At 35.8% G+C, this 17,032-nt stretch overlaps 1 protein-coding gene across 2 annotated transcripts in view; it reads right to left on the bottom strand.

Annotated features, from left to right (window-relative positions):
* APC (APC regulator of Wnt signaling pathway) overlaps positions 1 to 16,687 on the bottom strand; it is an 83,860-nt gene extending 67,173 nt beyond the window's left edge. For both annotated transcript variants that reach the window (XM_015888315.3, XM_007429575.3), the window contains exons 1-2: positions 16,284 to 16,687; positions 14,515 to 14,561 (exon numbers count right to left, since the gene is read on the bottom strand). The gene's annotated coding sequence lies outside the window, so the exon portion shown is untranslated. The remainder of the gene's footprint in view (positions 1 to 14,514; positions 14,562 to 16,283) is intronic.
* Positions 16,688 to 17,032: the final 345 nt, after the last annotated feature.

Below are 17,032 nucleotides of genomic sequence, written 5' to 3'. Positions count from 1 at the left end.
TGGCCTGTCCTAACTATAGCTAAGTCCCTTCTTCTTCTTTTTTGCAAATAAGAAGGAATATTGGTTGACGTAATTAGACAATCCTTAAGCATACAATTAATCTTCCAGCAAAAACAGGAAAATAAAAGCACACACAAGTAGAAAATAGACTTAACATTTCTAGATTTAGGGTAAATAAAGTATTTCAAAAAATAATCTGGATTATCTATCTCCTCCCACAAAAGCAGCAAATTTCCTCTAAAATACAGTCTGCTGCTTATTTTACTAAATATTATTTTCAATCTATCCCTTTACTTTAAAATCCCTGCACTACTTGAGTATTTATAATTCTGCTGATACTGACAAAAAAACCCTTCATTTTTCATCCATACTGAGATACCAAAGCTGACCTAATTATTACATTAAAAAACTGTATCTGACAAGAAAAAAGAGAAGAATATCTCATATGTTATTTATTATTAACATTATCCAAGACTGAATAACTCTCAGAATCTCTTTTGATGATGAATATAAGTCAGAAGGCTTGGGTTTGGGCAGATGATGAAAGAAAACGAAGAGACCAATATTCATCTTTATTTTATATTTTGGCAATTGCTTTTTTTTTCAGGTGGCAGCTGCTTTATTACATTCCTGGTTGCAGCAGTGCAGGAGACACTCTTGTCTCTAGGTAGCCTTTTCTTTTTAGTAAGGAAGCAAAAGCTGCTGCAGTAAACCGCAGAAATGCCACTTACACATCATGTCAGTAACAAAGGCACATGATTTTGCACCATTTTCAGTACAGGATCTTCCTGGCTTCCCAATATCAAACCAAATATTTCAAAGCTACAATAATTCGCTCTCTATAATACTTGCCTCATCTTCCCCTACAGTCTCTGTTTTGCGGGGCTGTTAGATTCACATCAAGGCATCTTCTCTGCTGCTTTGTGTCTCTTTCTCTGGCTGCTGCTTCTGTGACAGGAGGGAGGAGGAGGAGGAGGAGAACGGAGGATTTCAATGGGCTCAGTTCTCATTCCTCTAAGCAATGAATCCGTTTCATTCTTTGTTGCTCTTTATCCGTCTCCTAAGATACTATTTTCGCCTGTTTTCTATGTCAAACCTTTAAAACAATCTTTTGTTCACTATAAAGGCATCTTTTCTTTTCAATTGCCTTCTAAGTGTACCACCACCTCCTTCTTCCAGCCTGTCAAAAACACAGATAATGCTCAGAATCGGTCTCTAGTATGTCCCTCTAAAAGCCAAAATGAGGGAACAGGTAAAAACAGCCAAGCTCCCCTCTCTAATATCTGTCAGTACAGTAGCTGCATGGGTCAGCCCATCATCACAGATACCAATGCTAGTTTCTGCGAGGAGTACAATGCCAATGTTCACCTACCCCATCTCCGACGCTGACTGCACCTCCATTCAGTCTACAACATCCAGTAGCCTCCTGTATCCAGTGACTGCGCTACAGCCAGAGCCAATACAGCCACATTCCGATCACGTGGGTACCCAGCCCAACTCAGCCAATGGCCCTGCTCGCCTCGGAGAATATAGCAGACTGTGGTTCATACCCAGTGCTTCCTTTTTCCTACTCACCCTGACTCTTGTCAGTTTGCTGCCTGAACAATCTACAGACAGAGGGGAGGGGGAACTTGTCAATGAAAACAGGAAAGGACACAACCTTTACAGAGCAAAGAGGAAAACAAAATAAAATGGAGTCAGGGGAAAAGTAATAGCTGGACTGGGGGAAAGAAACATATCCGAAACAGAATTCTTTTATCCTACTTAAAATAAGGATTTATCTTTGCATTGAGATGGGATTTATCAAGAGTAATATTTGTATATTAATGGCAATTGACAATGAACTCAAATTGTTACTATGGAAAAGAATTAGTTCCCTTGATTACAAAGAGACCCAGTTCAGATCTGTTTTCTATTCCTAATCCTAACAGTCTAATCCATTTTAATTTAAATTGCAAGATCCTGCTTTAGGGTAGATTGCTAATAAAAATTGCTTTCATTTCCTATTTATATCATCAAGTTTATGTAATATGGTAATGAATTTAAAACAATTTAAAACATTAAACACCAAAACACAGTTTTTAAAGCAACATTGTGTATACATTACAAAGTTATTTTTAATTTGCTATAATTTATAAGAAAGTCTTCCTTGAGTAGAGCATGGACACATTCATCTAATTTTCTTGGCAACAATATGGAAGTGGCTTATCACTCCTCCTCGTGGTATGTTTTTATTATTGTTATTATTTATTATTGTTATTTTCATGGTCTAGACTACAGCTAGTTATTTTATTATTATTTATTATTGTTATTTTCATGGTCTAGTCTACAACTCTGGGGTATTCTTGATGGCCTCTCAAAGCCATTATTTATACTATCTTTCCAGCATCACAACTAACATTTTCTCTTCTTTAAAATGTGTGTTCCATTTGAATAGCCACATTAAGCTGAGTATGACTATTAATCAGGACTGCCAGTAAGATTTGATTGAGCAGGTACTACTTATAGAAACTGGATTCCATAAACATCAACAATCTGTTGATGAACACCCAGTTTTGCTGCCATATAATGTATGGCTAATTGTAAAGATAACAACCCTCTTGTTGAGCTCAACTCCTAGTGACTTCATGGACATGTCTATGTAGTGTCCTTGGCAGCAATACATATGTGGATTGCGATTACATCCTTCTGGATTGTATTTTCAAATGTCCAGTTTTGCCTACAACCCTGGTAATCTCCATTAGGTAATCTCCATTCCAAGGACTAATGAGGTTCAACCTGGCTTAACCTTTTAAAATCAACCTGGATCAGCTAGGTGGCAAACTAATTATACTCAGGATGTAATTCTTGATGCAGTTACCTAACAAGCTTCACTTAGCATAACAAGTATTCTTATTCTTAGCATAACAAGTATTATTAACAAGTAATCACACAGAGATCATATTTCTAAATTCTCAGTGAAAAGGCAAGTTGTCTTCTTGTTGCACTAGTTGAAGATAATCCAATTTTTAACTGAGACCTTGTGCTCTATATTTAAGCATGAAACCTTATTTAGCTGCTGAGTTCACCTGTGATGCAAATCTATGGTTCACTGTTGAATAAACCACAACCACAAATTACATGGATTCACATATTGTGTTAAGTACAGATCAGAGTGGTTGGTTTCATACAACCCATTAAATCAAAGTCACATACTACATTTTGGTTTTGGACACGAAAACTGAGTTATACATGGTTATCTCCAGCTTCGATTCTGAAGCTCCCAATGCCCCAAGACTGTACTACCAAAATTCCAAAGGAAAAGGGGTGAGGGAGAAAGTCTCAAATACCAGTAAGAAAAGTTTTTATTGTTTGGAAGCCCAACTCATTTGGAAAATTCCTTCGTCAAGTACACTACAAAACAAAGAACATATAAATAATTAGCTTCAACAATTCTATAAATTAAAAAAAATGCACGGGTAACAGGAAAGCCTATGTTTGACACAGTATATCCCTGGAGCAGGATTGTAAACTACTAGCTCAAAGTAGTTGACAATTTTGGCATAGGAGCATCATGAAAAAAATTACTGAGACGCTAAGGGCATTGTGAACCAAGAAAGTTTGGGAACCTCTGCAGTATATTGTTTGGAACTTATGACAGAAAAGCATGTTTTAAATAAAATAATGCTTAAAATTTTTTTTAAAAAAAAACACACACTTATTTCTTTAATAATGAAATCAAATCCAGCTTTTTTTTTATTGGCACCTGAAATCACTGAAATGGAACAAAGCACACTGATTTTCAACATCACAATTTTGCTACATTTGTGTGTATAACAATAATAAAACTATGCACGTTAATCATCACCAATTTTGCAATGAAGCCATTCAGGCCATCACACAAAAAACTGTCAATTGCAGCTCCACCTATTCTACATAGTTAAGTCATTGCCTCACCAATCATTCTATCGTCCTCCATGATAGAATAATATAAGGAACACACACACAAATCCTGTGTAATATCCAGCTTCCCTCTCTGTTAAGTAGGGTCACCAACTCCACCTGAAACCAATGCTAGAGATTTTCTTTCATCCTCCCTCCCCCATACCAGCCCAAAATATATTTGAGTGACGCATTTGTATATGAAGGATTTTCAAGCAAGATAAACTGTGAAAATAGCTTTTCATTCAACTCCTTTTGAAATACTATATATCTTACGTATACTGTAAACATTTATTTGCCTTAAATATAATGAATTCAGATTTAGAGTATGCCCAATGAAATAATGGGACTTTAGGACAAATGTTAAGACCCATTGGTTTCTACGGTCTAGCTACATCTGGATCCAACTCTTCATATTTAACTACATTGCAATCAGACATCTAAGTGTGATCATGACAGGAATGAAAAATGGTCCTTTCTGGGAATCTTTCAAATGGGAAAAATTGTTATCATTAAAATGGATACTATTTCAAGAATTCAATTTTTAAAAATTGTTTAACAGTATATTTTAAAAACAACCCAGTATATCACTGAGTTTTGTATGAAAAGGAAACAAAAATATGAAAAAGGTCCCTTGCATTTGCCAGTTATTTACAAGAATAATTTAATATTATCTGGTGTAGTCTGAAAATGAATTAGATAAAATATACATTGATTTGTATTTGGGATAATAGATTCATGCTTCCTTATTTGCAATCATACTCAAATTAGAAGGGAATCCTGTCCAGCTGCAATTTCACTAATTAAGCTCCATCATAAATTCTAACATCTGAAATAATATTTTGAATTCTAACTACTTACAAGAAATTAATTTATGAATATAAAACATGGAAAAGCTTGTTATCAGAAAATTTTAATCAGAGACAAAAACAATGTTTTCAAACTTGCTGAAAGAACATAATTAGCCATTCTATTTTACAACAGGAATGGAATACAAATATTCTTGCCAGGTCCAGTAGGTTCACCCTGCACCAATGTGAAAAAAAACTACTAGCATAAAATATTTTGTCAAAACTATTTGACACCATATATATTACATCAATTAGGTGGAAATTCTGGAGATAAGAGCTGGGAATGCAAACATGATAAAATTAATTTTATGCACAAATAGTAGAAATGATTGGGACAGGCTATAGCGCTGCATCAAATAATTGCATATCTTTCTATATGATATGATATGACAGTCCAATATGATGCTAAAGAGATTCAATACATAAATAAATAGTTGAGAAAATACTGGTGGTTATCACTGTAAAAGAATAGTTATGTAAAGCTGGGAAAGCTGCAGAAATGAAGGTAGAATGATGTTAGAAATCAGTCTTCAGCCTAATATTTACTGCCATTTAATTAACTTTTCAAGGGCCAGCTAAATTTTACATACAGTATTAACTGACAGAATACTTGCTTCCTTTTTGTTCTTTTTTCAGATTGGATATACTTAGATAGAAGAATGTGATTTTGACGTATAGAAAAATAGACATATTTATAAAAATAAAATATATATTTAAAACCATGTTATATATCTTACTCCAATTAATACTATAAAAATAAACCTAGTTTTAATCTTTATACAATTACTAATTTAATGTAGTACTACCAAAGACTTTTCTGAAGCAAGCTGTTTCAACAGCTGAAGTCAAGACATTTTGTTCCTCAATAGAAATAAGAATAGCATAAAGACCTACTTTTTCAGGCTAACAGAGAGGTACACAAACTCATTTCTTAAAAAGGATGACGAGAATTCCTTTCCCATTCAATTTACTCTTTTAAATGCATTACACTTGAAACATTTTTGGAAAAAGCTTCATGAACCAAGTCCAGTTCTCAAGGTCTAACAATGACATCTAATTAGTGAGCTGTCACTTGAGCTGGCACCCAAAGTTTGTGAAATACACAAGTCCACATTAATTCAATATTGCACAGGCTTAACGTAACTAGTAGAAAGCCAATTCTTAGCATATGAAATAAAACCAAAGAATACTGTTAATATAAAGAAAATTTTATAATTTTAAAATCTTAATTTGCTGACCTTCCTCGTTAAAGAAAAAATGCCATGCTGGTTCCTTGGTTTGAACCCTAATAGTATATCAATTTATTGTGCACAGAGCATTCACGAAGTTCAGAGGCAACATAAGAAAATTCCCAATTTTCATACTCCATCTATTCCAAAAGAATTATAAACTGAAGCTGCACCCAAGTGCCCTCAAAAATCTTGAACAAAATTGATTGATACACTGGTTCAACACTGCAATGTGACTTTCACTATAGCTTCTATCCAAAATGCTACATCAGAACAGCAACACTCATAATGGCTATCCCGCATTACATGCTATTGTAGGTGAAGGGAAGATAGTGGCGGTACTGGAGGTAACTCACATGTCACTTTCAGCCACCATAAAGCCAGTCACAGTTGTGCAATTCTATACATATTTTCTACCATATTTTTAGTTGTAAAAGGATTACAACTACCACCACATAAAATGCAATTCTTAAATATAAGATTGTCAAATATACAGGCAGCAAATCTTGCTTAAGAAGTCTCCATATGGCCTTTGTTAACATCAGCCCTGTTTCATTAACCATTTAGAATGATTTGAGAAATATATGAATAAAGGTCATCTGGAATATTTTCTGTATTATTTCAAGTTCTTGAGCACAGATGGCTATTATAGGGTAAGAAGAAAGTTTCTTTCTTATAGACTCGTAACTGGTTGAAGAATAGATATAAATAGAGGGCTCTCCAAGAATATGTAGCGAAACCCATGCTTTTCTTTTTTTATATATATAAATTTTATTAACAATTTTAAAAAGAAGATCAAAACTAACAAAAACTAATATAAAGCAAAGAAAGAGAAGAAAGGAAAAGAGAAAAAAGTGCAAAAATAAATAAATAAATAGAAATAGAAATAGAAAGAAGCAGCTTCTGATTTTCTTTGCAGCAAATACAAGTATGGTCACAAAATTATTTCTTACTCTATGGTTACAAAAAGAAAAGCTCTCTTTTTTCTATTATCTAGTTTTTTTCTAATCATCAAAAACACAAATCATAGGCTCATTTTTTTCTGTTTCATGCAAAACATCTATAAGGGGTTTCCAGTCAGCAATAAATATATATACCGACTTTTCTTAATCAGGGAAGTCAGTTTAACCATCTCTGCAAGTTCCATCTTCTTCACCCACCTTTCCTCCATTCAGTGAGACTCTTATACGTGTGGAAATGGAAGGACCCACAAATACCTACAACTGAAGAATGGATGGTGAAGTTAATGGGGTTGGCGGAGATGGTGAAATTGACTACTTTGATTAAAGAAAAGCCTTTGATTGGCTTTGTTTCTACTTGGAAACCATTTTTGGACTTTTTGCTTGAAACAAAGAAATCAAATTTTAATTTTGGGATTTGATGATTGATATTCTTTATGGCTTTAGAAATACTATGTATTAGTTTAAACTGCAGAGTAAGAGGTGAATGTATTATATATTTGTACCTGTATCAAAGAAAGTCGAAAGTTACCCTTTTCTTTCTTTTTACTTTTACTTTTCTGCACTTTAAATTTCGTTCTTTTTCTGATCTCTTCCTTTTTTCAAACCTTTTTTTCTGTTTCTCTATATTTTATTCTTTGTTGAAACATAATAAAGTTCTTATTGGGGGGAAAAAAACCCCAACCATAGTGTATGTATTTGAATCCAAAATTTTCTGGCTTTTTTATACGTCGACCAAACAGGATAAAACGTCCCTTCATGTTGTTCACATTTCCAGCATAAATTCAAAGTACCTTTATACATTCTAGACAATTTCTCTGGTGACATATACCAAAGGTACACCATTTTATAAAAATTCTCTTTAACACTAGAACATAATGTAAATTTCAATCCTTTCAACCACATATTTTCCCATTGTTGCATTTGTATATTGTAACCAAAAGTTTTAGCCTATTTTAACATACATTCTTTCACTTGTTCTTCTGTCTCAAATTTCAACAAAAGTTTATACATTTTGGCAATAACACGTTCATCATTTGTACATAGATCTGTTTCAAACTCAGCCTTGCATTGTACCATAAAATCTTTTATCTACTTTAAACCTTTCTGATAATTGTACATAAAAAAGCATTGGCAAGTATATCCTTCTGTTATCAGATCTTCTCTTGATTTTATTTTACATTCCCCTTGAAAAAATTCTAATATATCATAAGTTAACCATTTACGTTTACTTATCATTTCTTGTCGATGAGATGCTTCTTGTGCTGAGAGCCACAAAGGTGATTTTGGGCCAACCTAGATTTGTATTAATTCTATATTCTCAGGATGGCATGTCTGACATAATGATTTTTAAAATTTACATTAACCTTAGCTTTGTTGTACCACAAATATCCATGCCACCCAAATCTCAAATTGTGTTCTTCTAACTCCAGTAGCCTTCTATTTCTCAGCAACACCCACTCTTTCATCCAAACTAAACAACAAGCAGCAAAGTATAATTTCAAATCACATAGACCCACTCCTCCTCTTTCCTTTGTATCTTGAAATGCCTTATATTTAACTCATGGTTTTTTTCCACTCCCATACAAATTTAGATATATCCTTCTGCCATTGTTTAGATGGTATATCAGTTGTCAAAACAGGTATCATCTGAAACAAAATAATATTCTAGGTAAAGCATTCATTTTATCACAGAAATTCTCCCCAACAGTGGCAGTTGTACTTTGTCCCATCTTAACATATATTTTTTAATTTCATTCCATGTCTTAACATAGTTATTTTGAAATAACATACAGTTCATATTTGTCATGGTGATACCAAAATATTGTACCTTCTTCTCAATCTTAAAACCTGTTTTATCAGTTCTGTTTGATCTTGTATTTTCATATTTTTTGTTAACATCTTTGTCTTCTGTTTATGTGATGGAATGGAATTATGAAGGCCAGGCTCAGGGAGATAAGCATTTTCTTAGTTCACCACAAGGGTGTGGGAACTAAGAAAACGCTTATCTCCCTGAGCCTGGCCTTCATAATTCCATTCCATCACAGTTTATTAATCTTAAAACCTGCTAGTGCACCAAATTATTTTAATTTACCCATGGTCAGTTTTTGCCAGAATTCGCTTAATGACCACATGGTTTGCTTAATGACCACACAGTTCACTTAACAACCATGGTGATTCACTTTATGACCTTCGTAAAAAGATAATAATTTGCAATCACATGACTGCGGGAGGGTGGTGCTATGGTTTGCGACGGTCATAACTGCAAGTACAGGTCATAAAGCACTTTTTCTGAGGCTGTCGTAACTTTGAGCCATCATTAAACAAATGGTCATTAAGCGAGGGCTACCTGTATTTGTGCTGTCTGTGAAGTATAAATCAATTTTACCCATTTTATAAAATTCTCTCCAAAACTCATACCTTCCAAAACTTTAAACAGAAAAGTCCATTTCAAATTGTCAAAAGTCTTTTCTGCATCTAAAAAGATCAATGCAGCTTGTTTTTCATTATGTTGTTCCAAATATTCCAAAATGTCCAACACACTTCTAACATTATCCCTCAACTGTCTTTTAGGTAAAATCCCACATTGATCCTCATGAATAAATTCTTGCAAAATTATTTTCAGCCTTTCAGCTAAAATCATTGTAAACTGGTTAAAGAACAGATATAAATAGAGGCTTCTCCAAGAATATTATTGAAACCCATGCTTTTCAACTTGTTTCTAAGTGATCTAATTAGGGGTGAGTAGGAAAGGAATTGTACTACAGAGCAAGCTGCCTATCATGGATAGCAGAATGGGTAAGATCTCCAAACAGTAGAATACCAATAACAGAAGGAGCAGATCTAGTTAATGGACTTCACAGGTGTATATGGTTCAAACAAAAGAGAAGACTTTGAAAGGATATATAATAAGACAAAGCCTACTAAAAATCTGGAATCTCTTAAAAGCAAGAATAAGTCAGGCAATTTCACCATTAGCTTCACTATCAAATGCTTTTTATTCTAAGGGCAATTATGATAAAAAAGATTTAATTACATATGCCAATATGATATATCAGAATTCAGAGAATAGATTAAGGAATTGCCCAATGAAAGAATTTACCACAGTTAATGTATTTACAAGTAACTGTAAAAATAAAAATCTCAAAAAGGAAGGAGGGGCTTGAAAAACATGACAGAATTTGAAATGCTTATACAAAACCAATATCATTTACTAGGACAGATTTATAAACTGTTGCTGAAATATGACACACAGCCAGAACAAATTAAAAACTGTATGAAAAAATGGATGCAAAACTTGAGAGAAGTAATTATGGCGCATCAATGGGGCGAACTATGGAAAAAAATCAATAAAATTTACTCTAAGCTACAATTTAAGGGAAAACTGGTGTAACATGTTCTACAGATGGTATATAATTCTATGATTGCCAATACAGATAAAGCTTATAACAACAAATGTTGGAAATGCCATAACAAAGAAGGAACATTTTACCACATGTGGTAGTCATGAAAAAAAAAAAAAACAACCCTCAAAAGTACTGGAAAACAAAAATTAAAAATCCAGAAAAAAATTAAAAATAAAACTTGAATTGAAACCACAGATGTTTTTACTAGCCATAAATGAAAAATATTACAATTTATTAAGATACATGTTGACCACAGCAAGAATAAACCTAGGACAATGTTGGAAAAGAGATATCGTGCCTGCAATATCAGACTAAGAAACTAAAATTGGAGAATATACTACCATGGAGCAAATTTCACAGTATGTATCCATAACAGAAGTTTAACTAAGTTCAAACAAGAATGGCTCCTTTACATACAGTATATCACACAGTAAGGCAGATTTAGATATCTGGAATATGGTTTTTAGGACTTAAATAAAAATATTTGATATAAAGTTCAAGTATTTAAACTATGGCCTGTGGTTGAGGATCTACACATGGAAGGAAAGGGGTGGATAGAATCCATTTTTCTTTTTTCACCACTGCTTTCATTTTCTTTTTTAATTTAAAAGTAGCAGTCTTTTTTTTGTACCATCTTGCTTTTTTTTTTCCATTTTCCATTTTCTTTGCATTCCCATATTTCCTTTTTTATAGTCTTTGTATTTTAATATTTTTGTATTTCCATATTTTAATAATAAAAATAATCAACTTAGAAAAGTTTAAGTTAAAGGGGTTCAGGTTAAAGGGAATTAAATTAAATTAAGCTATAAAGAACTACCAGTCATATTTATATTACTGTCAATAATGCAGTTATAGCAGGCCTACTGATACCAAAAACATGAGCAGCAGAAAGCTAGTGGACATGTAAGTTACCCACTGGTATCTATTTATTTATTTTTTATTTATTTATTACATTTATATTCCGCCCATCTCCCCCAGAGGGTGACTCTGGCTGGCTTACAATTAAAATCTGAAACAATAAAAACAATAAAAATATAAATATCCACATTGAAATAACTAGTAACAATTCTATATAAAAAGCCTATATACAATTCAAGATGATGAGGTGAGCAGTATCACCCCACCAGCCAATTACAACAATGCGAGCCCCCTTCAGACCCCCAGGCCATCTGGCATAGCCATGTTTTTACACTTTTCCAGAAGGCCAGGAGAGTGGGGGCAGCCTGCAGCTCAGGTGGTAAGCTATTCCACAGGGCGGGGGCCATGGCAGAAAAGGCCCTCTTCTTAGACCCCGCCAGCTGGAATTCCTTGACTGGTGGGGTCCACAACATGCCCCTTCTGCCAGATTGAGTGGGGTGGATGGATATAACTGGGACAAGACAGCTCCTCAGATAACCTGGTCCTGTGCCACGAAGGCTACAATTTGGTGGATCAGATAGGTCTTTAATCAGATTCAACTCTACTCTTACTGTATATGGTAATCTGACTACATTTTGATGGCTTCAATGCAAAGTATACAAATGGAAGATGCTCAGAGAAATTAAATTTCCTACCCCATCATCTGCATGCAGCTTTTTTTTTTTTAATCCATTCAATCTTATCCAATTCTCGGAGACTGCCTGCAGTTTCCTCTGCAAGGTTTTTCAGAAGTGGTTTGCTATTGCCTCCTTCCTAGGACTGAGAGAAAGTGACTGGCCCAAGGTAATCCAGCTGGCTTTGTGCCTAGGCGGGACTAGAACTTATGGTCTCCTTGTTTCTAACCTGATGCCCTAACCACTACACTAATCTGGCTGTCATTATAATGCGGCTTACATGCATGCAGCTTACAGACTCCCAAAACTTCTCCAGAGGATGGGTTAGTTCTCCATTCTGGCAAGGAGCACATATAGTCCTTTTATTCTGACTGACAGTAACTATACTACTTTCATATATTTCTTTAAAAGCAGGGAAATGTGTCACTGGTAACAATTTTATAACTGTCAAGACTGAAATCATACTGGAGTCATAAAAGACCAACCAACACTCTTGAACAGAAAAGTGAAATGCTGAGTCCATGAATACAACAGGTTCTACTACTTCCAACTGGAAGATGGCAGAGGAAATTTATGAAGGCAGAAAAGGAAGGATATAGAGGAGGAAAGGAAGAAGAAACACTGGAAAATTCATATGAAATGTGAAAAAGGAAATGAAGCAGAAATAAATGTAGCACAAAGCTCGGCAGAAGCTAGATAAGCATAATTATCTAGAATTATAAGTCATAATTCAGATAACAAAGTGTCAGAAGCACATGAATGACTGAACAAGTCACACAGACATTTCAAATCAGCAACTTCAGAAAAGCTGCATTAAAGTTGTAGGCTGAAGTGCTGTGGAAACCACAAGATGCTTTCAGCTAATTTCTGTGTATCTTGTAAGTATCACTCTGGGGGCCCCTTACAAATCCAAACTGTACCAAATCACTAAAAGCCTCCAGAAGTGTATGGATCAAGATACAGCTTTAGACAAAGGCAAACAAAACTATATCCCTCAAAACAAAGCAAAGTCATGATAAAATCTGATAAGCAGCTCCTTATTTTATAATCTATGCCTGAAGTCTTCTGTATGTTACCTATATGTACATGGGACTGGAGAAAATATCTTTAAGAACTATAACAACCTGTGACAGAATACCAAGATGTTTAATTTTTAAACACAAAATACCCAAAAATGTAGAAACATCAGGTACTTACTTTTGCTAAATCTCCAAATTTTCTCTCTCAACAATTCATTATAATCTTTGCATGAGCTCTTTCCCATCTTTTTTATCTTTATATCTCTACAAATTTTGTTTCCCATTATTGCCAGTTCAACTTGGGAAAGCTGAGAATACAGTTACATTCCCAGAAACTTCACATTATAGCTATTCTTCTAGAAGTTATGAAGCTATTCTCTTGGGATGAGTTTTTTGAAATGGAGTGAAGGGAAACAGAAGCATGACATCAAGATGCCAAAAGACCTTATGATTTTCTTTCACTTAAAATTTTTGAGTTGTTAGAATTGAGTCAAGTCACTTAGTAAAGTCTTATTATAAAACTGAAGGTTAATATTGTCTTTATGTAGCTCAATATATTTTTCAAGGTTTGGCTGTGAGAAATACCTTGTAAGATTTTGCAATCATTTATATAGGATCTGTGGTGGTGAAGTCACAGAGGGGGACATTTATTCACAAATAGGAAAACAGGGAACACCATGTGCTACCAATACCTGTAGATACATATTTTTATGACACTATGATCAAATGTAGATTAGGTATGAGCAATTTTAGTTTTAAAGAAAACAGGCCATTTCATTTTAAAGAAAAGCTACTATTAATATAGCATTTCTAATGTCAGTTTATAAGGGTAGTGTACACATTACCCTCTTTTTGTAAAAAGACACTGCATGTCAACAGTCGGTGCAGCCTGCCATGTAGAATCTCAAAGTCATTCCAGTTACAGATACTTTCAGGAAACTCCTTATATACAATCTAGAAACTGCAATTGATGGCAAAGAAAGCTTTTCACAGCTGAAAAGATCCAGTTAAAAACTGATCTAAGATATTATAGTTAGCTATGGAAAGCTTCCACAAAGATGGAGACAGAATATGGAAAAGATCATACGGAGATAATTTTTCTCTGTCTCATATTATTCAAAAGTATTATATATTGTATTGTATAATAATGTATTGTAAAATAACATTACAATAATGAAACGCCATAAAGCCTTTATCATTCACCCTACAACAAACCAGTTAAAGAAGTAATCAATTGTTCTATCTTCCACACACAAAATACTCATTGTATCAGACAAATCTTGCCATAGTTGAACTGATTTTTAACTCTGGTTCAGTACTGAGAAAGCATGTTAGTAATTGCATCCAAGTGGCATAGTGATTGCTTAGAAGTACCATAGGGAATTATAAGTCTTCAACACCTTTCATATTAATGGTAACTCTACACACAACAGCAATATATTATTTACAGATTCAATAGTACTTACCACTAATCTCATCAAAGCAAGTATCATATAAAAGTAGTCCAAGCAACAGATGTCACCATTGAATAACTCATGGAAAGAAACATTCACAAACATACCCTCCCCAAATATATTGCAACAAAGATCCACTTACCTGAAGAATAAAAGTTAGATTCCCTCTGCCTCCATACAATGTGATATCTAAGTAGGCAAAATATATAATGGAAGGATTAGCAGTAACATAAACCCTGCTTCAATAAAATCATAAAAACTTGAAAAATCTGAATATTTCTAACACTGATGCTCAGTGATCAGTGAATCAATGTACTAATTTAACAAATTCCAACTTACCTCATTACCTTCCCATCAGCTAAATATAACATTGATGTGTAGATTATATATTTGTTAGCTCAGTTCCTTTACAATACTAATAATTATATAAAGATTAAAATTCAAGGTTAAGGTAACTAGTAACTATTGTTCTTTATCCACAGCTCCTGACAGTGTATTCAAAAAATGTATTATCTTCTCTCCCATTATCTGAAAAATGCTTTCTCTTTATTGGCCACATCATGTGAGCTTTATAAAGCTGCTTACCATAAAGAGATCCATGAAACTACTTTATACTAGCAAAATACAGTTCATTCTGTCTGGTAATGAGATACTGTATTCCCATTTTAACTAAAGATGCTGAAAACAGAACCTGAGACCTTTGATATAAAAAGTATGCATGCTATACTATTGAATTATAGTCTTCCCACAAAGAAATACACTGAAAAGAACAGTGCACACCAGCATCAGAAGGTACCAAGAATATACCAGATTGGTGTGCACCCTCTTGGAGCAATTTAGTAATCTTCATGTTAGGCAAACACTGCAGGTCCCCAAGAAGCTATTGTTATGTTATGTTATGTTATGTTATGTTATGTTATGTTATGTTATGTTATGTTATGTTATGTTATGTTATGTTATTTAGTAGTTCCATCTAGGAGCTATAGTGTTTGAAATGGCTCTGACTCAAATCAAAATTGCTACTTCATTAAACTTATGTATGGACTGAAGGGTGGAAGGGGAATCATCACCATGTGAGTTGAGAATAACAGTAACAGTAAAGTTTAAGAGCCAGGGTAGAGTAGAAATCCTAACTTCAGTAAATATTAAAAGTACTACTGACTGTAGCAAATCAAGACACATCATGCAGACATTAAGCCTATTCCACACTTCAAAATGTACTGATAAGACTTCTAGATTTTTTGACAAGAGGATTCATAAATAAGTGTTGCTTTGTGTACACCTGTAATTCACCTGTTAGTTACACTCCACAGTCTGCAACTCACCCATACTATCGAACTTACTCTGAGACGTTCTTCCTAAAATCCCTACCCAGCCTTCCGCATGTAAGAAAGCCTTAAAAATCCTGGAAGGGAACAAAAGCCTATCCGATCCAGCATCCTGTTTCCCTCCGTGGCCAAGTAAACGCTTAGGGGAAGCCCCCAAACAGGAAACGAGCTTCTTACCAAACGGCAATGGACCCCCAACCTCCTAACTTTTTAGAAAAGCTTAAGCCAACAGGCCGTTGACAGTTATCAAACTCCAGCATTTTAAGCAGCACGCCGTATTTACCAAGATCGTCAAGCCCTGTCTCCGAATCGCGCAGGATTGCCATACTTGGATTTCCAGAAGCCAGCCAGACAATGGGGCTATAATGTCTGCGATCCCGTAAAAGTGGGAGGATCTGAAAGACGGAACGCCCCTTAAAAGCCAGGATCGCTTTGGTTGGCAAGTCAATACACCAAGACTGCCTGCAGCCAAGGCCAGTGGGGGGGGGGGGGGGGGGGAGCAAGGCAAGACATGCAGCCGCCGTGACCGCGGAGAAGGCGTATGCCCGCCTAGAGACGGACGCCGCCGAGAGCACACACTCACCTGCCCACCTCGTCGCGCTCCACACCCAACAGCGCCGCAGCCTCCGCAGCTCCCCGAAGTCTGCCGCCGCCTCCGTCGCGGCCGGTGCTCGGGGGACTCGGCCCCACCAAGGAACCAGGAGATGACCGCCCACACATCCGGGGCGCCGGGCAGGCCCTAGGGGACACTGCTTACAAGCGGGGGCGACAGCAGGCAAGAGGGGGACTAGTACCTCTCGTCCCACCACCTTGAGCCCGCATTCCCGAGGAGTACAGCGATCGAGGAATCCTCGCTGCTGAGCACGATCCTTGCTTCAGTCGGTACCAGACCTTCGCCGGCCTTTGCCCTCCCCGCAGTTCTACCTGCTGCCGTCACCGCCCCCTTCCTTCCCTCACTGCAAGTCCCTCAGCAGCCTCTCCGCCGCCATCTTGCTTAGGGAGCATACTTCGGACGCATGCGCAATACATGGCAATCCCGGCTCCAACGGAGCTTGGATTGCTGCTGGTAGAGCTAACCGGAATGAGAAAGAAAGAGCCGAGTGCGCCTGCGCTCACTCACACCTGCTGTGTGACAGAAAAAACCCGCCGCTAGTTGCTTGGCATGAAGCTGCGGAAAGGAACCGTGGAGCGGTGTTCGAGGTTAGCACGCTGGGCTGCCCTTTTAGGTTTATGAGGTTAACAATTGAGAAATCATGTGGGAAGAGTGGCAGAAGCTGAGCCGTTGGCTGGGTTTGCAACACGCTCTGAGTCACGAGCTAGTCATTCATATTT

This window comes from Python bivittatus, unplaced genomic scaffold (assembly GCF_059951505.1).
Source record: "Python bivittatus isolate LINGU-HERP-01145 unplaced genomic scaffold, Pbiv_v1 ctg000850_np1212, whole genome shotgun sequence".
NCBI classification, from domain to species: domain Eukaryota; kingdom Metazoa; phylum Chordata; class Lepidosauria; order Squamata; family Pythonidae; genus Python; species Python bivittatus.
The sequence above is the reverse complement of the archived record's forward strand: the minus strand, read 5'-3'. Positions and strand labels throughout refer to the sequence as shown.